The sequence below is a fragment of the Chelonoidis abingdonii genome, chromosome 2 (assembly GCF_003597395.2).
Source record: "Chelonoidis abingdonii isolate Lonesome George chromosome 2, CheloAbing_2.0, whole genome shotgun sequence".
Lineage (NCBI taxonomy): Eukaryota > Metazoa > Chordata > Testudines > Testudinidae > Chelonoidis > Chelonoidis abingdonii.
In genome coordinates this window covers 224484358-224509524 of record NC_133770.1, presented here as the reverse complement: position 1 = coordinate 224509524, position 25167 = coordinate 224484358, and the positions used below count along the sequence as shown (strand labels likewise).

General features: G+C 44.3%; 1 protein-coding gene across 3 annotated transcripts in view; it reads left to right on the top strand.

Moving 5' to 3' along the window:
* The window catches only part of NOL4 (nucleolar protein 4), a 301997-nt gene that overhangs the window by 40446 nt on the left and 236384 nt on the right, over positions 1-25167 (top strand). The gene's annotated exons all lie outside the window — the stretch shown is intronic.

The following is a 25167-nucleotide window of genomic DNA, read 5'->3' as shown; positions in this document are numbered from 1 at the left end:
ACACACACACACATATCCCTAACCATCCTCAGCAGGAATAGATGCAATTGCTTTACTACAATAACCTACTTAGGGGAAAAGAAATATCTCACTATCACTACATGTACTACAGATACAGTGAATTGGCAGTTTCAAGGTAAGGAAAAGCATTACATTAAAAGAAGATTTTCCTTATATTTGGATTTTTAATAGTCTTAAAATAAATCGTAAGTGAATTTAGTGCTGTGAAAGGTATTGAATTGCCAGCACTGGGAGCTGAAGTTCTCTATGCTCCGAATATATAAAGCATTAGTGGTGGCAGCAGGAACCGACCCAGCCAGACTCTTTCTAGAACTGAAAGTGTACTTTCCTGTCCAAACGTAATCAGTTCTTGACCTAACCACTGATGTGTCACTCATGAAATTCTTTAAGTACCTGTTTGCAGCTTTAGTGATGATAATTACCATACAAGGCAACTTGAAGAGAAAAAAGTTGTTCTGGCCTGTGAAAAATGAGTTTAGAGTGTTTTGATGCTAATATTTCTACCCATTCGTGAGGACCTCCAGTATTTCTGATTTGTTGTCCTCCTGCTTCCTGGGTTAGCCAGAGAGCATCCTCACTTTTTTTCCCGTTTGAAGATAATATATACGTGACAAGGTTACCATTACCCTCATACTTGTTTGAATGTTTTTCAGTTTTTGTCACCTTCCTGTTAGTAGAAGCTTGTGTTTTATGGGCAGCTTGATACTTAACCCTATATCTACTTATATTTCTGGACTTGAATAACACACTATCGTAGCCCTGCAAACTTATGTCAGTATAATTACACTGCTCTGCAGTGTGGAAAATCCACCCCCCTGAGTGACATAGTTGTACTGACCTAATTCCTGATGGGAAACTTATGTCAGCATAACTACATTGCTCTGCAGTGTACTCCACCTAGCTTTTGGGCAGGTGGAGTACCTATGCCAAAGGGAGAAGCTCTCCCATTGGCATAGGCAGTGTCGTCACTAAGTGTGAAAGCGCTGGTAGGCAGACCCTGAATGAGGTCATTTTTTTCACACTTTCTGCATGTTTCATGGTGAAACAGAAGTCTTGGCAACAACAGGCGCATAAAAGTACAGACTTTTGTTTCGTAAACCAGGTCTGCACTACAGTCTTATGCCGGCAGAGCTATGCTGGTCACGGGTGTGGTGAGGTGTAATCTCTGACTGACGTAACTGTGCTGGCAAAGCCCCTGCTGTAGCCACAGTTATACCAAAATAACTCCAGTAATACAAATATTAATAAATAATAAATCTGTGTTTTTGATGATAAAACTTATTTCATTTATGGGTGCTGGAATAAACTATACTGGAAAAGGCACAGATTTGCTGGTATATTCTACATCTGGTACAGTATACTGGTATGGCTACACTCACAAAAGTATCCCTAGTGTAGACCAGGCCTTTGTATTCACACAGCTTTGAAAAACTATTGTAAAAGTTGTTCACAGCCAGGCAAATCCTCCTGTGTCATCAGTAAAAAGAGGCAAGTGCCTCAAAACATTGCTTATGAATATTTGCTCAAACAAACCTTTCAGATTGATTTTGGCTGTGTTACACTCCCTTCAATTTCTATTTTTCTAGCTGACAAATTTTCTAGCAGAAATGTTTGCAGCAACAGCAAATTTGAAGTGACTATTAGAAAATACTCTAATATTTCTGAATGTAACTCAGAAAATTGCTTTCAAAATCAAAATTTGAATATTCCCTCTAGAAACCAGATTCTAAGAGTTGCTGTCTGTCAGGGAACAAAAAACAATACGCTGTGACTAATATGCCCAATACAAACTAGCCAATGCTTTTCAGATTTCAAATATAGAATATTCAAACAAATTGTTAACAATAATTATTTTCCAGAATAATTTTAATAATGAATGTATTGATGAAAATCACAGACACTACAGTTTGGGATAATGTACTATTCTAGATGACGAAAACACAAAATTTGTTGAATCCTCTCAGATTTAGAATTTAAATAAGAAAAATATTCCCTTTACAGAATGAGGTAGGGACATATTGTGAGAGCAGCCAAGGATCTTCATGATCTGTAGAGCCATGGAGTAGCAGTAGTGTAGGAATCAAGCCTGCCCACTCTGTCCATGAAGGCTGCCATGTCAGTGGAAATGATATACACGTGCTTCATTGGTTCCAAAGCCAGAAGGGACCACTGAGATCTTTTCAGCTGATCTCCTGGAATGTAACATAGGACGTAGAGCTTGACCAAAATAATTCCTAGAACAGATCTTTTTTGAAAAACATCCAATCTTGATTTAAAAATTGTCAGTGATGGAAAATCCATCACAACACTTGGCAAATTGTTCCAATACTTAATTGGTCTCACTGTTAAAAATTAATGCTTTATTTACAGTCTGATTTTGCCTAGTTTCAATTTGCAACTATTGGGTCATGTTACACCTTTCTCTGCTAGATGGAAGAATCCATTATCAAATATTTGTTCCCCGTGTAGATATTTTTAGACTGTTCTCAAGTCACCCTTTAATCTTCTCTAGGTTAAGCTAAATAGATTGAGCTCTTAGAGTTTATCACAATAAGTCATGCTGTCTACTCCTTTAGTTATTTTCATTGCTCTTCTCTGACCCTCTCCAGTCTATCAACATTTTTCTTGAATTGTGTGCCCCGGAACTGGACACAGTATTCCAGCAGCGGTTGCACCAGTGCCAAAACCAGAGGTAAAATAACCTCTCTACTCCTACTTGAGATTCACCTATTTACACATCAGGATAAAATCAGCCCTTTTGGCCACAGTGCCACGTTCAGATAATTACCCACTACAAACCCCAAATCTTTTTCAGAATCACTGCTTACCAGGATAGAGTCCTCCATTATGTAAGTAGGGTCTACAATCTTTGTTCCTAGATGTATACATTGACATTTAGCCATATTAAAATGCATACTGTTTGCTTGTACCAGTTGACCAAGCGATCCAAATTGCTCTGTGTCAGTGACCTGCCTTCTTCATTATTTCTCACTCCAAGTTCTTGTGTCATCTGCAAACTTTAGCAGTGATGATTTTATGTTTTCTTCCAGGTCATTAATGTCAAAAATGTTCCAGGTTTCAGATGTTAAATAGTGTAGGGCCAAGAACCAATCTCTGTGGGACTTGACTAGAAACATACTGGTTTGATGAACATTCCTTGTTTTCAATTACATTTTAAGACCTTTTGTTTAGCCAAATTTGAATCAATTTAATGTATGCCGTTTTAATTTTATATCTTTCTATTTTTTTAAATAAAAATGTTGTGTGGTAACAAGTCAAATGTCTTAGAGCAGTGTTTCCCAAACTTGGGACATCGCTTGTGTAGGGAAAGCCCCTGGCAGGCTGGGCCGGTTTGTTTACCTGCCGCATCTGCGGGTCTGGCCGATTGCGGCTCCCACTGGCCGCAGTTTGCTGCTCCAGGCCAATGGGAGCTGCGTGAAGCGGCATGGGCTGAGGCACATACTGGCTGCCGCTTCCAGCAGCTCCCATTGGCCTGGAGCAGTGAACCGCAGCCAGTGGGAGCCGCAATCAGCTGGACCTGCAGACGCGGCAGGTAAACAAACTGGCCTGGCCCATCAGGGGCTTTCCCTAAACAAGCAGCATCCCAAGTTTGGGAAACACTGTCTTATAGAAATCTAAGAATATGATGTCACATTATTACCTTTATCAACCAAACTTGTAATCTCATCAAAAAAAGAGGTCTAGTTTACAGGATCTATTTTACATAAACCCATGTTGATTGGCATCTATTATATAGCCCTTCTTTAATTCTTTATTAACTAAGTCCCATATCAGCCACTCCATTATTTTCCCTGGGATCAATGTCAGACTGACAGGCCTATAAACACGTGGATCATCCCATTTACCCTGTTTAAATATTAGCACAATATTAGCTTTCTTCCAGTCTTCTGGAACTTTTTCAGTGTTCCAGCAATTAATGGTCCAGCGAATTCCTCAGCTAGCACTCTGAAAACTCTTGGATGTACATTATTCATACCTGTGGAGTTAAAAATGTCTAACTTTAGTAGTTGCTGTTTAATATCCTCCTTAAATGGTAGTGGAATGGAAAGAATATTATCATAACATCTTTTTTTTCCCCAAATGCAGAACAAAAATATGTATTGAACACTTCTGCTTTTTCTGCATTATTATTGATAATTCAACCATTTACATCTAGTAATCAACCAGTACAATTATTAGGATTCTTTTTGTTCCTAGTATACTTAAATAATTCCTTCTTACTGTCCTTAAATCTGCTATCCCTTTGCTTCCCTTATCAATTTCTACAGTCCCTATCTTCTGATTTATTTTCATTACTATCAATGTCCCCTTTCCTCCATATAATGTTTCATTTTTTATAGCTTGTCAAAAGGGGGATTTGGGTCAGAGACTGTCAATACTGCCTTGCAGCAATACTCTGGACTATGTCAGTGGCTGTCACCTAATGGCAGGAGTCATTGGCTGCTTTGTCTACCGGCTGTTGTCAGTGGTTGGGGTAGAGGAACCCAGGTCCTTCCTGCTCCACCGGGTTCCAGCTCAGGGGCCAAAGAAACAATAATTCAAAGTGTGTGGACTAGGGGGTGGGTGCCAATACCTGCTCCCTGGGTCACGTCCTACTGCGCCTTTGTTTCCTCTGCTGATGCCACTGGTCTGTCTTGTAGTCCCCCTGGAGTTTGCTCAGGTCACCCTCAAAAGGGTCTCATCGTCTTCAGCTTCCACGATTGAAGGGTCTGTGGCAGCTTGACCATGAGGCATGGTCTCAGCTGCTTGGAGCCTCACCAGCTTCTCTGCAGGGGGCTGCAACACCCAACTGCTCTCCTGCTCAGTCCATCCAGATTGAGCAGAGCTGCTCTCTTTTGAGCTCTGCCTCTGCTGTGAGCATGCCCAGCAGGAGCGGTGGGGCATGCCGTCTTGTGTCCAGAAAAACTCCTCAACTCTCGCTTAATCAGTGTGGAGTTTGTCCACCCCGTCACATAGCTTCCTTCATTTCCCCTCTAAGCCATGTTGCTTCTTTTCTTGCCTTCTAATTCTAGCTTCAGTTTAATTGCAATTATCCCATCCTCATCACTATGTATGATTTATTTTATTCATGGGCTTATCATTCTTGTATTAAACACACTAAGGCAATATAGTTCTGTACACAGCACACAGAGATATATGATTTTCTCCCTCTCTCTGCTACAGAAACAAAGAAAGAAAAAGAGACAGACCATGTAATAAGAAATACTGGCATTGAATGGTGAAAGTGTAACCTGATATTTAAACAGGTTAAGCACTAGCTAAGTATTGAAATACACAACAGATCCCCTGTGGACCCATCAATCTGGAGATTATTCACCACAAACAACATCATATCCTATGTACATGTAAAAATATCATTCTTTTTACTAAATAGGCTGTGGTCTTCCTTAGTCTGGTGCAGGTCAGCCCCAAATATTAATCTGTGACTTGTGCTGTGATCATGTTACCCCGACTGCTACTCTGTGGCTTTCCTCCAGAATGGTCTGTGTAAAGCTTCAAGCACCAGCTATCTAAGGGCTGATCTCCACAACCAGGGAGATCAATGCTGCTGCAATCGATGCAGCAGAGATCGATTTAGTGGGTCTAGCTAAATCGATGGCAGAGCACTCTCCGGTCAACCCACCTCTCCAAGAGCAGTAAGGGAAGTCAGCCAGAGGGCATCTCCCATCGGCTCAGTGCCGTGAAGACACTGTGGTAGGTTGGCCTAAGCTACGTTGACTCCAGTTACATTATTCATGTAGCTGGAGTAGCATAACTTAGGTCAACTTACCCCTGTAGTGAAGACAAGCCCTAACAGTAGGAACAGCAGGCTTTAGTGCTTAGTTGGACAAAATCAATCGTTACGTTGTTTGGAGCTATCCATCTATCTTTAAAAGCAGTGGATAAACTCAAGCCAAAGCTCTGTTGGAAATGTTCCACCTTTCACAGAATCCTTTACACTAGCCTCCATCCCTTCAAGGCTCTGAGGTTGGTTTGAGAGAAGTTCTTCAGTCTCAAGACCATATTCCTAGTAACTTTCTGTTTCTCCCTTCCCCATTTAGGCTACGTCTACACTGCACGATTATTTCGAAGTAGTTTAAACCGATATTACGAAACCGATGTTATAAAATCGGTTTTGCGCGTCCACAATGCGATCACAAAATCGATTGCTTGTTGTCCTAGTCCAAGGCTACCATCGATTCAGGAGCGTGCACTGTGGTAGCTGTTCCTCAGCTATCCCATAGTTCCCACTCCGTGTTGAGAGCACAGTGCCTGATGGCCAGAAAACATGGCCCCGCGGTGGTGCTGGTACAGCCTCACCCCTCCTTTGTGAGGGCAGCAACAACCCTTTGGCGCGTTTCGCGGAGGTGCATTGAGCAAACGCCATAGAAGCAATCATGGACCCTGAGATCACAAACGGTATCCTGACCGTGTCAACACCTCGCGTTCACTCTCGTGCCTACTATACGAACAATGAACTGCAAGACAGAAGAGGAGGAGCACTATGCTGACGGCGAGGACAGCGATGACGAAGATGAGGCAGAATTCTCCATAACGCTCCCCAGCGTTTTGGAGCTACTGCTATTACGGTGGGCATCTACTACCCATTGAACGCCGAATTGGCACGGGAAACAAGCACAGACTGGTGGGACCGCATGTTTTGACCGGTGTGACGATTCGCAGTGGTGCGAAACTCGCATGCGTAAGAGCACTTCTTAGAACTTGTGACATGCTTTCCCTGCCCTGAAACCCGTAATAAAACATGAGAGAGCCCTCACAGTGGAGAAGCGAGTGCAATGCCCTCTGGAAGCTTGCAACGCCAGACAGCTACCGGCTCGAGTCGGGAACAATTGTAGTGGGCCAATCTACTGTGGGGGCCTGCATGATGCAAGTAGCCAAAAGCAATCTTAAGCTGCTGCTACGAAAGTTGTGACTCTGGGAAACGTGCAGGTGAATGGATGCTTTGCTGCAATGGGTTCCGAACCTGTGGTGGGACCATAGATGGACCCATATCCCTATCTGGCCCCAGAACACCAGGGTACCGTACGTGACCGCAAGGGGTACTTTCAATGGTGCTGCAAGCACTGGTGGATCACAGGGACGTTTCACCACATCCACTGGGATGGCCAGAAAGGGTCATGAACGCTCGCGTCTTCAGGAGCACTAGTCGTTTGAACGGCTGCAGCAAGGAATTACTCCCAGACCAGAAAATAACGTTGGCATGTTCAAATGCCTATAGTTATCCTGGGGACCAGCCTACCCTGATGCCATGGTCATGTAAGCCATACACTGGCAGCCTGGACAGTGGTCAGGCTGTTCAACTACAGGCTGAGGAAGTGCCGGATGGTGTTTAGAATGTGCATTTGGCCGTTTTAAGGGTCGCTGGCGATCATACACTCGCTCAGACCTCAGCCAAACCAATGTCCCGCTTGCTATTGCTGCTTGCTGTGTGCTCCACAATCTTTTTGAGACTAAGGGGGAGACATTATGCTGTGGTGGGAGGCTGAGGCCAAATCACCTGGCCGCTGAGTACGAGCAGCCGACGAGACCAGGGCGATTAGAAAGCACACCTGGAGGCGCTGCGCATCAGAGGAAGCCTTGAAAACGAGTTTCAGCACGGGCCAGGTACGTGTGACTGTTTGTTCCCCTTTGATGAACTCCGCCACTTGGATGGACTTATGTCAGTGTAAGCAACCACCCATCCCCCTTGATTACAGGTTGTGAAGGAAATAAATTCTGTATCGTTTAAAATCATTTTTATTCATTAAAAGTAATTGCATCTGCTAAAAATCATGTTTTTCCTTACTAGATTTCCCTGTAAGCAACCCACCCTCCCCTTTCGATGTATCTGTATTACAAAGGAACTATAAAAAAGGCAGAGAATTAGGAAGGTGTCCCTGACTGCTGTCTGCTTGGAAGAGGGGAAGGAAAGCTACTAAGCACTTGTAGCTATTACAGCCTTTCCTTGAACTCTGCGGGTGTGGAGGAGTAGGCGGGTGCAAAAGCCTTCCACCACGCGTTCTACACGTCGTGGTGGGGAGATATGGACGTGGGCTTGCAGAGGTATACAGGGCGCAGTGGCACTCTGCTTACTGTGCTGCTCTTCCTGAAGCTCCACCATGCGTTGGACGATTCAGTTTGAGAACGCAGCAGATCCAGCGTTGATTCTCTCACAAGCTGGTCTTCCTGCCTAGCCTTCCAGATCGTTCACTGGCATCTTTCCTGTACTTTGCTAACCACACCTTCAATATTCTGTTATATCCCTCTCTTTGCGTTACTTCATAATTTCTGAAACATTCACTCGCGTCTTCTTCTTCCTCCGCCGGCTACAGCACACCCTCGTGATGGCATAGGGACTTCTGAGAAATGTGCAGCTGCCCATGGAAGGCAACCAGGGTGATAAGTATGTGAAGATACCTCTTACGAGCAATGATATCTCTTTCATAGAACACTATCCACCTTACAAGACATGTGATCTCTTACAAGTCCTTTTGTAGCATTAATATTCAGTGTCTGTGTGACTGCGTGTGGCAACACACACAGGACGCAACGGCCCCACTACGTTCCACGCGGCGATGGTAAGTGAGGCTTTAAATTTGACTTCTCCGCCGTTCATATAACACAGTGACTATATGATGCCTTGCTCCTGTTAAGAGGAGGCCTGCAAACCCAAACCCCCTCTTTCACATCCACCAACAGCGCAGGCTCCTATCATATACGATCACTGCTAGTGATCACCCTACATCACCCCCCGCATCGCGTTGCTGGTAGAAGGGAGAATCCTGCTTGCCAGACGCTGAAAACTCGTTCGCTATCCCTCCTCCCATCCCCCCGCTCTGGCCAGTAGCAAAATCGCCATGTCTGCCCCCAATTTTTAATCTATGTTCTACAAGGTAACAATGGAATATCTCGTCCTCCTGACAAATATCACCAGGAGCAAGATCGTTGTGTTATGCAATGCTTCAGTGCAAGCCTTCCATGCTGGAGTACCAAATGTCTGCAAAATGCAAGCGTTGAAAATTACTACTATGGGGGAACGGAGAAGGCTGTCTGGCCAGAAAATGTTCTCATATAGCATAAGGTTTTTGAGTTCCTCCACGATCGATTCATGACATTAATTTTGGAGGATGTTCACTCCACTCCCGAACATGTTAACGAAATTTCCTGTAACCAGTAAGCTGCGAGTCAGCAAAAGCCCTGGTTCAATGCGATCTACAAAACCGTCTTGTTTTATCGCGGTTGGTACAGAATGAGGGACAACTTACGGAGCGCTCCATGGCTTCACTGCTGGCTTCTCGCTGATGCAGGGATGTGATTCTTGGGTCTCAAAAAGTAGTCCTAGCTGTAATGGGTTACGGGACGCCTGTGTCGTATCACCACGGTCATCTTCATCTCAAATTCGTCGTCCATCTTTCCTCAATACGCTACATCCTCAGAACACTGATATTTCAATCGCCAAAGTCTGAATCCAACGGACAGGGGTGGGGCCACTGTACGCTGAACCCCAAATTGCATAGTTCAGCATAGAAGCGGCATGTTTTCGGTGTTCAGAGCCTGACCTTCCGTGCTTCTCTTGGCTTTCTCTTTCTGTGTTCTCCACTAACAATCGTCCTGCTGGCTGTAGGACGTGAATGGAATAGTTTTCTATGTTCAGTGATTCCACCTAGCTGATCACTGAGTTTAGATTTTGACTACAAGTGGCTTCCCTGACAAATGCCATTTCTGGGGTTTTGGGTTGATTCCACCTTCAACCCACACAACAAGTCCCCAAATCCTGGCGTTGTTGATGATAGGCTTGGTGAAGGGAGGAAAAGAAGGTATTGGACAGTAGCTGGGCGCCGCAATTATCCCAAAGCACGGCCTCCGGCCCATGACACTGCGGCCTGGTGCCCCACTCTTGGAAATTACAACCTGGGTCGCGGAGTTCGACGTCACACGTTCCAGCTCCAGGTTTGGTGCCTGGCTCCAGCCACTCCCTGTCATGTATGGATGGTTTCGGTGGCTGCCGCTCCAACTCGATGCGTCATGAATCCCTATGTCCCATGGCTATGCAGAACTCCTCCTAGGAGCAGGAAAACTTCAGCCTCCCCTGCCTTCACCCAACAGGACAGCGAAGCCCTTGAATTGGTTTCCATTGCCTAGGGTGTTGAACGGTCAAACACATTGCTCACTCTTCCAATCCTTGCGAAATCGAACCCACCCCAACGAAACCTCTCCTCCCCTGCCAAGCTAGGAGCGAATGCATTATGTATCGGCTGGTGCCTAGACGCAGTGACCCCGTGTGGTGTGTAATCCAGCCCCAGGCATGGCAAACCCCATTCAGAATCTTGCCTTGCATCCCTATCGGGTGGCCCGTCACAAGTGACTCCAGCCAGGTCTTGGAGTCAAGAACAGTGCTTTAGTCTATCAAGAGATGGTCTGCCTAAGAGAACCTCCTAGACAGCTATTAGTGCGTGCCCCAGGGTGCAGAGGATCCTATAGGACTCGATGACCCTCGTCGAGGTCCCTTCCAGTCCTAAGTCTATGATGTTCCTATTTTCACCTAAATCACTTAAGAACATGCTCATGTTAAGCACATATAGTTCAAGTCCTATGGAAGGTGATGGGACTAGACCACGACTCGTGATGGTGCGAAAACAATCGCCTTCGTGGGCCAATCTTGTGACTCCATCGAGAGCGCCTACGCGTGCCTGGACTCCTCTAGCTCGCCTGGATCCCAAGAGGCTACCCCCGGGCTCGCCTCCCCTAGCCGCTACTGCTCCGCCTGGCACCCCACGCCTCAGCTCACTGCCCCTATCGCCCGCCGAACCTCTGTGGGTCGAGTCTGCATACTCGTGGCAGGACCGAGCCCACCCACAGCTGCAGTGAGCTTGTGGGCCTGGCCTCGGTGCTCTGGAGGTGCGCTCCATGTGCAGTCCACGGTAGAGGCCAGAGAGTTTGCGTGGTCCATGGGCGGGGGGTTATGCGATTAGGTAGTGTCAGCAGTCTAGGAGGGCTGGGTAAAGGGTCGTGTGACCTTGTACATAGCGGAGCAGCGGTGGGAAGTCCCAGATGCAGCAGTCGAGAAAGGAAACGTGGCGGAATTCAACTAAGTTCTGCAGCGGTCTCTTTCTGCTTTACCCTGGCCAGCTGCGTGTCAGCCCGGAGGGGAGCAGAGGTGGTGTAGAGTAGTCGTTCTTGGAATGGGGAAGAGGTTCTGATGGGGGGCTGATCAGAAATGATCCAGCGAGAGTTGCAGATTTGGCGTGAGGCGCCAGTCCGGGTGCGCGAGTAGTCGAGACAAGGTCGGAATGGTGAATGGCCGTTAGCGGTTGAACAGTCCCAGGGGCGCACATAAGTTGGGGCGGAAGCGGGAGGGGGAGTTTGGATAGGGTCGGGGCTGTGGGCCCACTCTTGGCTGGTGTGGCAGGCCACAGCCATCCCCTTGCTAGCGCGGGCAACCCAACAGTCGAATTTTTGGCAAACCTGTAGCTGGCCCTTCAGGCCACAAAAGTTTCTGCATGCCTGGTAGTAGGCCGTTTCTATTGCTAAAATTAAAAGTAATTTGTGACTTAAGTGCTTTAACTGAGTCAGGGCCATCTTTCAATGATAGCCTCTGTGCCATTTGCGACCCATTCAACACCTAGCGACAGTGTTACCATGTAAGGACTCACTGGCCTTTCAGTTGATGCGTTGTATGGTAAAACCAGCAGCAAAGCCCTACAGTAATGCCAAAGGTAGAAGGAGGCCATTCCGGGGATAGAGGAAAAGGACCGGCCAAGTAGATGACACAGACCAGTCTCTATCGTCCCAGCGAGCCTTTGTATTTTTGCGATGGACAAGTTTTCTCTTGGTTGTGATCAATCTATCTTCTTATTTATTTATAGCTCAAGCTCGGGAAATGAAATGTACATGCCTATAGTAGGCTTGAAGAAAGATGCCTCTGTCACTGAGTGTTACTTCATAGTGTTCGTTGTGAGACTCTCGCAAGTGTAGTATCGTCTTTAAAATTTTAGCGCATGTGATAATGGTGTTGATACGAACTAATGATGGCTTGCCCAAGTTGAACCTGCGGATTAGTTCTCCTTTGGCATATCTTTTGTGAATCCAAAAGCGTATTTCTAATATTCATGTGTCATAGGTAACTTCCTGAGCGGCCGAAGTAATGGCTCTGGATATGCGGAAAGCCTACTGTTGTAGAATAATTGGGGCCTCTTTTTGCGAGTGTTATCATAATTGTGAGCTTCAAGTTTAAAAGGTTGGACGCAATAAAATCTCACAATAACGCTCATAGAACATAAGCATTAATAACAAAAATGGCGAAATGCTGATAGCAACCAGGCAAACGAAATGATCTTCTACAACTCCGTAAAAAGGCCTCGCCAACTTAAGTCAACGGAATGGCGGGTATAGTCTAATATCAAGACCCTCCGATGGTTAACCAAGAGCTGTAACAAACTCTATTGGACCAAAATTCAGTGTGTTGGAAATTAGGCCCTCAATATCAGTCGGAGTAAGGTGAACCAAAATACATGAGGGTGATGCCAGGCTAACCTCCACACAGTTGATCGACTCCATTGAATTGATGTATGGCTCTTCTCTAGTGTTGGTTAAGAAATAGTATCTTGCGGAGCGAGAGAATATTACACACTGGGTCTCATCGCTATATTCCCTTTTAGGATCCTCTATGAGTGTCAGCAGAATCATGGTGTGCACCCTCGACGAGCGCTCATCTCCTGCGGCGCTCTCCTAGAATACAGGAACCACTCCATCTGGTGCCTAATCCTGTCTCTTTCTTTTTTCATTCCGCCTTCCGTCTTTGTGTAGATGGAATTGTCGCCTTGGATGTGCCGCGTGGGGGGAGGGCTGTCACTCAACTCTCATGCTGGAGTGACTCAACTGTAGCTGACCATAGACCGAGACAGAGGCGAGTGAGGCTGCTAAGATCAGACGCGCGTCAGCTGGCGCTCGTTGGCTGCGATCTAGCAGTCTGAACTCAAACAGGCTATTTTGGGAAGTGTATGACCATTCTAGTCACTGGTCCCAAAGAGTTGTAGCTCCTACAGTAATCTCATATCCTTCTTCCCCTTATTTTTAATATATTTACTAAATCTTCCCATTACTCTTGGATTGATATTTTATTCCTACGTACTCCTTGATCCTCATGTTAAGACATGCCTGGCTGGTGAGCTCACGGCGCTAAAGCATAGTGTATGCACCTGCGAGCAGTCTATATATATTCATGGCCAGGTGACCAGTGAAAGAGCAGCCCGTAAAAGGACAATGCCCTGAGAACACACATGTGCCGGTGATGATTGCCAGTTAGTGGACGGAGTAGCTATAAAGAACCGATGTGCTGGTGCGCTGTGCTTTCTCCAGAGTTAGAGTTGGTGGCAAGTTGACACCAGAAACAGAAGATACTTGTCTCTCCTTCTTGTCTTTCTTCCTTCTGTGTATGTGCTTATGTGTTATTCGATTTTCGAAGGTCAGATTATACATATATTTTTTCTCTCGGCTCCCTTCGCTCCACACGCACGCGCCGCATACACACACACAGTTTTCACAAATAAAATGCTGGAGTTCAACACCCGCTGTATTGATCCACATTTTTTCCCTATTATTCACTACTGCGAAGCTTACTGAAAAGGTCTTGACACATATTTGTGAAAGTATCCTCCAAAAGCTTGTCACAGGCAATTCTTCATCTGTAAACATCCGTATTCAGATCCCAGATTGTCCAGTGTGTTCTAGGAGATCCAATATCCCTAAACTTTTGGAAGAAGCGGTAAAATTCTGGTGCCTACTGAAGTCAATGACGTGTTCTAGTTCATTGATATCAATGCAGGCCAGAGATACCCATTACTCAAAATCTGTTATTACATTGCGTGATAAAGTCCAATCGTGATCAGACTTGATGAATTCCTTTGGCACGATAGGTAGAAGACTATGATACTACCAGCCCAGACCCCAAACGGAAGGCTTGTACACTCACAATACCCATACTAATTTTTCGGTTATTGAACTTTACATACTTGATCTTACCGCTATCGAGAACCTTACGATGAGTGGACCGGTTACTATTGAGACAGATTTGCATTAGTCTGGAGCTGTAAAGCAAGCAGAGAATTCCTGATCTAAACGAACTCCAGGCACACAAAAGCCCTTAATGACATATAGACATATTCTACAAAACCCCAATAACCAAATACCAAGACAACAATAGCCGTTACTCAGGTATAAGACAACTATGTCATGCCTCGAGTTAATAAGATACAAGCCCACCATGTACTGGCGTAGAGAGTGTTGTCCACAGGATTCGGTCGTGTTATAGTACAACATTCGAGTTACAGAGCCCCATCTATGAACTAAGTCAATTGACACTGATGTCCACTGGAGTGACTATCTTCTTAGTATCCATACCAGAGACTACCCCTTGGCGATTCATTCGAGTGAAAGCCCATTGACTCTCATTCCTTTATTATTCTGTGTATAAGAGTGACATTGCATATTCTCAGAACAGGAAAACTAAAGAGAAGGAGCCATTTAATTCTAAGAGATAAAATTAGGTATTCATTTATAAGACTAAAAACAAATTACTTTTATTTTTTATTTAGCTGTCCTGGAAGCATCAGATGTATAAAGGGCAGTACTAAACTGATCCCTCACAGCTCGTCGGCAGTTTTTCATTGTTATGCCGCTCCAAATGGCATTCACTCGGCGGGGGGCTTTTTATACCGTAATTTTGTTTTTGCTCAGCACTCCAAAAAGTGGTACCGATTGCCGCGCATAGGAATCCCTCATCACTTGCCACACATCCTAGCATTCGAATCAAAAGAGGCTCCTTAGAAGAAAAGCCTACACATGCCTCCCGCTTGTTGTTTTCCACGAGTATGGGCCGCGGGACAGTTTACGAGAAGGAGATAACCCAACCCTGATTTTGCTACCTTGCTGGACATTTGCCTCGCCACTGTGACGGAGAGTTTTGCCAACTCGTGGATCTAACCTTCTAGTCTTTGATTCCATCTTCTCTTTCATTCTGCAGGCTATAACGAGAAAAGAAGCCTCTAGTAGATGCGCCCATAACCTAGTGGAGACTAGCCTCAGTGCCGGCTTTTCAGATTCAAAGCTCATTGCTTGAGACTTACGTATCTATTTCCTCTCTGCCAAGCAGGCTGTGAGATGTGAAATTGCTCATCTCCATGGTGCGTGCTCTAAAGCTCACAGCTCCAAGCGATGCTGGCTCGTCAACTAGAAATTACACCCAGTTACAACATGCACCAAATCTACATGCTAAAGTTTAACATGATAATGGAACATGATGTAACAGCCTACGAAGCCGTCCCAAGTTTCATTTGCCTTGCTTGTTAGTCACCAACTTCCTGATTGCTGACTTGGAAAGAGATATATGAGCTGTGTCTAGACAAACAGTTTACTGCTGGCAGTCGTTGGGGTTGTAAAATCTACAGCACTGCTAGCTGGTCGCCATGTGGACCCTGCGCAGCGACACATAACAGTTTCGTCAGTAGCCCTGTCTCCACTGTGCGCTGATCTACTCCACTTGAAACACGCATCTAGTATGGCAAGTCAAGATCAAAGCCCAACACCATTAACGGGTGTAGGTGTGAGCAGGGTCTTCCAGAAATTTGATCATGCCGTGTGCGTGAGATAAATACATGTTCTAGATTTACTCCCCAGATTTTGCCAAACAGCTCAGGGTCCGACGGCATCTAGGACAAGCCCTTACTTGGTATGACTCCCAGTCTAGGGTAGGATCTCGCTTTAACTCTGGCGCAGGCGCAGCTCAGAAATAGCAGGGGATAGATTTAGCCACTCACCGGAACAATGCAGGCTGTGACAAGTCTGTCCCGAATCCAGGCTGACCGTTACTTCGTACATGTCTAGCTGGCTCCCAAGGTTTTCGATGCTTTAGCTGATCTCTCTCAATTGTGCATAATTAAGCCCAAATGCTCAGTCAGATGAAGCTAGATGCCTACCCAGACTGGCGTCCCAACTTCCAACTGTGAGAAGTGAATAAGACATGTACCACTTCTCTGCAGCGCTCACCGGGGTCTCGTCCCAATTTACTACGCGACTTCCCAACCTAGTGGGTGATCACGTATGTCTCGCTGAATTGTAGTTAGGGATACACCCAGTCCTGATTTTTGAGTCTTTTCTGTATATATGGCTCCTATTATCCCTCCACCGCCCATCCTACTTTTCTTCGACATTTGCGTCATTCCTACTTCTCCCACCTGCAGAGGCCCCGGTATGTGATAAGAGATTAAATAAGCATTTCCGGTACATGTAGAGGAGTGCAGCCTAAAGTCGACAAATAGTGTTCACAAGATGCACACCCACTCCTGCACNTCGATATTAATGACGACGTCATGTGAACGGATACAGCGTTAAATCGGTATATCGGCCATTAAACCGATTTAAAGTCGCAGTGTAGACCTGGCCTTAGTCTTACTACAAGACATGAGGGTGACTGGATAGTCCTCATTTCCTATCTAAGATTCCTTTCTGCATCAACTTGACTGACAATGTGATAGTTCTGTCTTTCATCCCCACTCCTAGGGATGACAAAGAAAAAGTTTCTGCACACCCAACATATAAATGTAACTTGAATATCTACTTAAACTGAACTGTGGAGGCCAATGTATCAGGCCATTCAGTATAGAAGCCAAGAAAGCTGCATAAGATTGTAAGGATACTATGAAATAAGTGTGGTATTGCATCTGTAGGGCCTATGTTGCTAAAGGCAAATCTCCTCCCTTATTCTATCAGAAGATTATTGTACCAGAATACTATTCTTTTCATGGAGAGAAAAGGGAGATGTTTCCTCATTGGAGCTCTGCACTACTGCAATCTTACATCTACAGAATTGAACAGAGTTACACTGATTCCCACCAGATGATGACCTCATCCAAAATGTACAGGTGTCTGTGGTCACTGCCTGGTAAGATGGGTTCTGTATGCACCAGTTAAGTAAAATCTCAGACTTCTCTCAGGTGGCTTTTAGCATTCACCCTATTGTTCTTGTGTCAGAGTAATGCTTTGGGAATTCCCCTTCTTCAGGACTGAACCAGGAGACATAGGAGGAAGGGATTTTTAGTTAATCTGATTTGGTTTCTCCTGGTCCCTGTTGGGTCCTTTCAAATATCTCCATATAGAGCCAGAAAACATTCTTTCACTTGAGGCTTTTATATAAATCCTTTAAAAACAAAACACAACAAAACATTAAACTTTTAATGTAATCAAGCTTGTGTTGTTTATATTTAATCTCTTATCTCTATGGCATGTGAATTAGCAATAAATTTTGCTCATTTTATCTCACTTGATTTCTCTTTATTTTCATGACTTGTTTTCACAGTTTGTTTGATTTGTTCACTTAGTTTATTCTGTGTGGATTTTATGGCTCAGGAAGTTTCAGAAACTGGATTCCTCAGATTAAATTGACCCTTTATATGGGCCTGATAGAGTAAATGTCTTTGATTTTCCTCTCTCCATCTACTGGTAGAAGGAGATATTACTCATCCAGACTGAAGCAGTGGGGAAATGCAGAAACTATACATTAGAGTAGATAAATTTCCCTTTTAATGCTTTGTATACTTTCTATTAGGAACTGGTTGGAGAGCATCAGTTTATTTCACTTAGACTACTAAATGCTTGCTATCAAATGGAAATAACATCACTTACAGATCTGGACTGAATAGAAAGGAATAATGTAGATGTTCAATACTATGTATGCTATTACTAATTCCCTGTGACATTTATTCTCCAAAGTGTATAGTATTTTGAACTATGCTGAAAAGGTTGTGGTTAGGATTCCTGGTACTGCAGATTGATGTGCTGATGCAAGATGGAGATTTGTTAATTTAGGATGGTTTTCAACATGTTCACCATTTTAAAGGTTTTTCTGAAGGCAGGTGTACCATGCTCCTTCTTTACATGCACTACAATTACCTTCTACTAATAATTACAATATATTTACAATATAAAGTATAGGAAATGGTAAAACTAATTAAACATTTGCATATGACTACAGCAGGTGTCATCAGGTAGTGCTGTTAAACATAGTTTAAAAGTTCTTTTTCTTATTGTTCAAGCAGTGTTCAGTCTTCTGAAGAAATGCTGTATTGTTAGTTTGGTGATGTTTTTCTTTTTGAATGAACTGTTGCAAACAGCAACAGAGTTTTCTCTTTGCCTTAATCTAACAAGTGTCGATTTTTGGTGCCGAGTAACTTCCTGGAAACTGGGTACTAGTCTTGGGCTGATATTTGTGAAAGAGGGGTTTGCCTGCTTGCCACTTGTGATTACCTCTGTTCAAGGACTGGTATATGTAGTGTAAATGAAACAAATTGCACCAAGAATACATCCAGACTCCATGTTTCTGATTTCTCCTCTAACTGGAAACCCAATCTGCAAGGCCTCAAAATCTGATGCCACTCAGCAGAGGGGCAGCTATACATTGCCTGGTTTAACTTGGCTGCTCTCATAAACTAGTGGGGGGTCAGAATAATTTTAGATATATTTTCTGCTGCATTCACAGTAACACCATGTTTGTGTGTAATTTATATCTTGTAATAAAAATAGTTATGTTGATTACTGTTGATATCTACTCATTATGTTTTGTAGATGCTACTGTTTTTGGTGTTTTACAGCAGAGGTTTTTATGGACTTACACAAGTTTTTATAGATCAATTAATCTACTTTTTCCCCTTTTATTTAGATCCATCATATGTTTAGCTTTATAGGAATGTTTTTCAAACACTGTAAAGATTCTGATAGTCATATTCAAGCCTGAAGAGAATGTTTTATTAGGCTAATTTCTCCCAAGAAATTTAAACAAGAATGTGAAACTTTTTGGGGTTACCTAAGGTAAATCTAGAGCAGGTGGAGGGTCTGGGACTCCTCAGCAGCCCGGGCTCCCTCAGCGGCTCTTACTACTGCCTGTACTGGCTTGGCCAGGGGGCAGGACCTCCAGGAGAGCAGGGGGCAGGGCCTCATGGCAAAGTGCGGGGAGGGGCTGGCGCTGCCCTGATCCTCAGGTGGGCACAGAGTGGCCCCTCATGGAATCTGGGACAAATGCTGTCCCTGAGTCATTCAGCCAGTGACTTGAACTCCGCATTTTAGGACAGTCCCGCCTTATTCAGGACGGGTGGGCACCCTAGGTGAATCAATACCACCTGCTTACAGATTGTGAAAGCTTTATCTGTGCCAACTAAGGGCTGCTACTGGCAGCACAAACACTCTGCTCTGGGCTCCAGGAATCCCACTCGTTCTCTCTGCAGGCTAGCAATTTATACACTCCACTTTATTACACGTGAGTGCCTGGTCCCGTCTTTCCGGAGTGTACACTGATCCACTGCCTCCATAGAAGCAGTGCACCCCAATTTTACTGGCTTCATCCCTGTTCAACAACTCTCCTTCCACAGGCACTTAGATGTATCTATAGCAAATTGAAGTTTATTTTACAAAGTTTCAGTTACAGATTTACATAAAAGAAAGTAAAAGGATTTTGAAACATAAGGTTACAAGTAAAAGAAAAATATAAAATGCAAACTATAGCCTTGTCATAAACAGATAGTAGAAGTTAATAGAACAGAAGTACTTTATATCTCTTTTGACTGTAAAGGGTTAACAAGTTCAGTGAGCCTGGCTGTCACCTGACCAGAAGACCAATCAGGGGACGGATACTTTCAAATTTGAGGGAGGGAAGTTTCTGTGTGTGCTGTTAGAATTTGGTGGTTGTTCTTCTGGGTTCTGAGAGGGACCAGACGTGCAACCAGATTTCTCTCCAATCTCTCCAATACAGGCTCTTACAGTTGAAAATAGTAAGTACTAGGTAGATAAGGTGAGTTAGACTTACGTTTGCTTTTCTTTATTTGCAAATGTGCATTTGACTGGAGAAGTTCAATTGTGTATTTGGCTGGAAGGAGTTCAAATTTGTATTTTTGCTGAAAGGATTTTAATTTGTACTTGTATACTTGGCTGGGAGGGTATTCCAGTGTCTATAGCTGAAAAACTGTACCTATTCCATTTTAAATTTACAAAGACAATTTTACTGTTTTTCTCTCTTAATTAAAAGTTTCTTGTTAAGAACCTGATTGTTCTTTTATTCTGGTGTGAACCCAGGGACGGGGTCTGGATTCACCAGGGAATTGGTGGGAGAAAGGAGGGAAGGGGAAGAGAGAGCTAATTTCTCTCTCTGTTAGAATTACTGTCTCTCTCAGGAAGAGGCTGGAAGGGGAAAAGAAGGAGGGGGGAAGGTGCATTTCCTCTCTGTTTAAGATTCAAGGAGTTTGAATCACAGTGATCTTCCAGGAACCAGGGAGGGGAAGCCCGGGAGAGGCAATGGTGGGGGAAAGGGTTTACTTTCCTTGGTTAAGATCCAGAGGGTCTGGGTCTTGAGGTTCCCCGGGCAAGGTGTTTGGGAGGACCAGGAGTTACCAGGCACTGGAATTCCTGGTTGGTGGCAGCGCTACAGGTTCTAAGCTGGTAATTGAGCTTAGAGGAATTCATGCTGGTACCCCATCTTTTGGACGCTAAGGTTCAGAGTGGGAAATTGTACCATGACAAGCCTATTCTTATTAACAGGTTACTTTCCTGTCTGATAAGGATTTTCACACCCAATGGTCAGTCCTTACAGCGCTTGTCCAGTACAGAGTGTCGGGATCCACTTTTCACAAGACATTTCCACTGGCAGACTGTTGCTTCCCTAATGGATAACATTTGTGCCCTCTTTCCTTCTCTAATACAGTCTCAGACTTTTGTCTTTGCCAGTGCTCAAGTCTGCATCTGTCCCAGAGTGTAAACAGGGCTGGGCTGAATCCATAGATGTCAGTTGTTCTCAGTGTTGATTGAGTCAGTTCTGATCCCACCCTGGCTCAGGTGTCAAGTTTCATTTCCATCCGTTTTGGAAGCCAGTGTTCTACATGTTACACATCTACAAATGTTTTCCAAACAAACATCCTGCAATAACCATGACAACCAGCTACTTATTTAACATTTGGTAGAGGCCACACATAACCCCCTTGGTGAAATATTTAGAAGATGGTGGAACACAGATGTAATATATCTGCCAGGGCATGGCTGGGAGTATCTGGGCATGGTTGTGTCACAAAGAGATTGCACTGTTATTCTCAAGCTAGGAGCTACATACACTTTTGTTTCAATGGCTTTGATTTTAAAGACATTTATTAAAGTGCTGTTCCACTATGAAAAGAGATTGTGTTAAAATGGCACCTTGTTACTGAATAGATCTTTTCCTATCTACATTCAGCATCATAGCTGTCCACTTGTGACTTTTTTTTTTGTACTCTTGTCAGTCTGGCAGAGCCCACATAGGTTAAGGAGATTGAGCTAGGTTTTCTTTCTCCTTGTGTGTGTTATCAACCAAATTGTTCACAAAGTTCCAATGAGCCAACTGAAGAAAATGTGGGTTACGTAGGTGGCTCCAAATCATTAGTTTAACCAGCAGAACGTTTATTACTGGTGATGACATGTAAGAAACTAAAAACCCAAGGTGACTGTCAGAGTTAAGATTGAGTCTGTAGGGTTGTTAGTTAGAGAAAACATCTGTTTTCTTGTAGCCTGAGCACATTTGTTTGGGAAATCACGGTGAGATCATAAACATGGACTCCTACAATGCAATTTTTAATGGATAAAATTTTCAAAAGCACCTACGTGGCTTAGGAGCCTAAGTCCCATTGACTTTCAATGAGATTTTGGTTCCTAAGTACCTACATCACTTTGAAAATGGAATTTAGGCTCCTATATCATCTAGGCACTTTTGGGAAAATGTACCCAAAATCAACTTTCAAAGTAGAACTGGACTTTCATGTATTTAACAAATTGTAATATTGTGAGAAAAACATGATGGAATGGCATGAGGCAGCAAAGAACTTGGGATAGCCGGTGTCCACTTCAAAACTGTTATGTTCTGGATGGAAATTTTGGGCCTTAGCAGCCCTTCTGCTTTTTCCTGATTGAACTTGGAGAATTGGGAGATCGTGGTCTCTATTTTGCACTGTATCAGAGGGGTAGCTGTGTTAGTCTGGATCTGTTTAAGCAGCAAAGAATCCTGTGGCACCTTATAGACTAACAGACGTTTTGGAGCATGAGCTTTCGTGGATGAATACTCACTTCGTCAAATGCATGTAGTGGAAATTTCCAGAGGCAGGTATAAATATGCAAGCAAGTAGATATAATGAGGTTAGTTCAATTCAGGAGGATGAGGCCCTGTTCTAGCAGTTGAGGTGTGAAAACCAGGGGAGGGACAGAGAACTGGTTGGTATTGGCAGCCATTACACAGTCTTGTTTAATCCTGACTGATGGTGTCAAATTTGGCAGATGAATCTGAAGCTCAGCGTTTTCTTTGAAGTTGGGCCTGAAGTTTTTTTGCTGCAAGATGGCCGAACTTAAGGGTCTGCTATAGTGGTGCAGGGAGTTGAAGTGTTCCCTACAGGTTTTTGTTATTTGCCATTCCTAATATCTGATTTTGTGTCCATTTATCCTTTTCTGTAGCGACTGTCGCAGTTTGTCTGATGTACATCGACAGAGGGCATTGCTGGCATAATGAGGCGTATATTACATTGTGTACGTGCAGGTGAATGACCCGGATGATCAATTTGGCTGATCTGTTAGGTCCTGTGATGGTGTTGCTGGTGTGATATGTGGGCAGAGTTGGCATCGAGGTTTGTTGCATGGATTGGTCTTCCGAGTTGAGTTACTATGGTGCGGTGTGCAGTTACTGGTGAGGATAGTTTCAGGTTGGCAGGTTTCTGTGGGCGAGGACTGCCTGCCACCCAAGGCCTGTGAAAGTGAGAGATCATTGTCCAGGATGGGTTGTAGATCCCTGATGATGCGTTGGAGGGGTTTTAGCTGGGGACTGTATGTGATGGCCAGTGGAGTCCTGTTGGTTTCTTTCTTGAAAGCTCAGGATTAAGCAAAGACTGTGAATGGCTTGCCAACTACAGAACCAGTTTCTCTTCCTTGGTTTTCACACCTCAACTGCTAGAACAGGCCTCATCCTCCCTGATTGAACTAACCTCGTATCTCAGCTTGCTTGCATATATTACCTGCCCCTGGAAATTTCCACTACATGCATCTGACGAAGTGGGTATTCACCCACGAAAGCTCATGCTCCAAAATGTCTGTTAGTCTATAAGGTGCCACAGGATTCTTTGCTGATTTTGCACTGTACTGTCAAAATCTTTAAAGCCACTTTATCATCCTTCAAGTTACTCATCAAAACTCACCTCTGCTATAATTCATACATGAAGCTGCGGTCTGCTAATGACCAGGCAGGTGAAGAGCTAGATATACTGCTCCTGAGTGACTACGAACTGCTCACATTTGATTATTTTTGTTACCCCTAATCCCAACTCCCACTCTCCATGATGTCTTGCTTGTTTGTTTTATCTACCTGTTAGGATTTGCCTTTTAGGTTGCAAGCTCTTTGGAGCAAGGCTTCTCAGTGTATCTTTGTACAGCACCTAGCAGAATGAGCCCCTGTCCTGCCTGGGCTATAGGTATAACCACAGTATACATGTTAAATAACAGTACTGTCTGCATATTAAACAGTGTGTACCATTTATACTGACTGCCCTGATTCTGAAAGTTTGCCCTGATTCTCTGGTGTCTGAATAAGTAGTACACAGTGCATGGTTGAGGGTGGTTGGGAGGCTTTCCTTTCCTGTTTTTTTGAAAAGAGAGTGTGGGCAACTTATAAAAAAGACCAGTGCACACTGCAGACCAAAAGCACCAAAATACATTTTCTCACAACAGTTTCTTCTCCCAGCGTATTCTTGGAACACCTTTCTGATGCTGTCAGCTATGGTGATGTAGCACCTCTGTTTTCAAATTAATATTGCTGTAATGCATTTATCTTTAATTACAAGAGAACACTCCTCCAGGATATTTCATAACAATACTCATTAGGAAGAAACAGATTAAGTCCTTACCAGTTAATCAACACCACAAACTTCTTAGTGTTCTGAAAACTACGTGAAATAACACTGTCACCATAATAAGAGTGCTTGAAAGCATTAGGGAATCCACAGTGCTTTCTGGCTGGTGAAAAGGTAATGATTAGAGATGGGCCCAAGGAGCTGCAGAGTTTCAGATTTACATGTCCCCAGGTTTAGGGTTGTTCAAATCTGGGGTTTGTGTTGGGTCCCTCTCTAGTCAGGATTTTAAATGTATAAGAGGGGGGACAGCTTTGAAGCACATTTCGTAGAACTGAGAAACGTGTTGGGGCCAATGCAAGTACTTTATGATCCTTGAGTGGGAAGTGCTATAGAAATGCAAAACATTTGTGTAAACTGTGAGATGAGTCCATTCATGAACTTTGTTGAAAATAAAATAAGAAGATAAGTGGAATAGAATAAAAAAGAACAAATCAAACATTAGAATGTATTTATTCATATCTAGCAGGCTTTCAAGAATAGATTGGCAAGAATTTATTAGTGGTGGATTGCAGCTTGAAGTGATAGTGCAGCAATTGTCTATTCAATTCTCATCTTTGGCCTTTGTTTGGTAACAACACCAGAATTGAAAGTGTTTTGTTACAAATGGGCCAACGTAAACCTGTTCCATAGTAGCATTAAACACAGTAGCAATAATAGTATAATGTTAACATGTTAAGTTTTGAAAGCATTTTTTGCATGAAATACACATCAAGGGTTAGGAGGCACTGTTGCCTCTGGAGGCCTAAATTCAAATTCTGTTTTGGCTCATGCGTAGGGGCAGCCCAGGGACCAGCGCACCAAGCGCGTGCCTGGGGCGGCAAGCTGTGGGTGGGGGGCGGCCTGCTGGTCGCTGTGAGGGCAGCATGCCTGTGGGAGGTGCGCTGGTCCCGCGGTTTAGGCGGCAATTCGGCGGCGGGTATGCTGAAGGCACGGGACTGGCGGACCTCCTGCAGGCATGCCGCTGAATTTGCATTACCAGCGGACCTCCCACAGGCATGCCGCTGAATTCACGTTACCAGCGGACCTTCTGCAGGCGCACTGCCGAATCCGCGTTACCAGCAGACCTCCCGCAGGCACGCTGCTGAATCTGCGTTACCAGCGTACCTCCTGCAGGCACGCCGCCGAATCCGCGTTACCAGCGGACCTCCCACAGGCATGCTGCCGAAAGCGGCCTGATTGCCGTGCTTGGGGC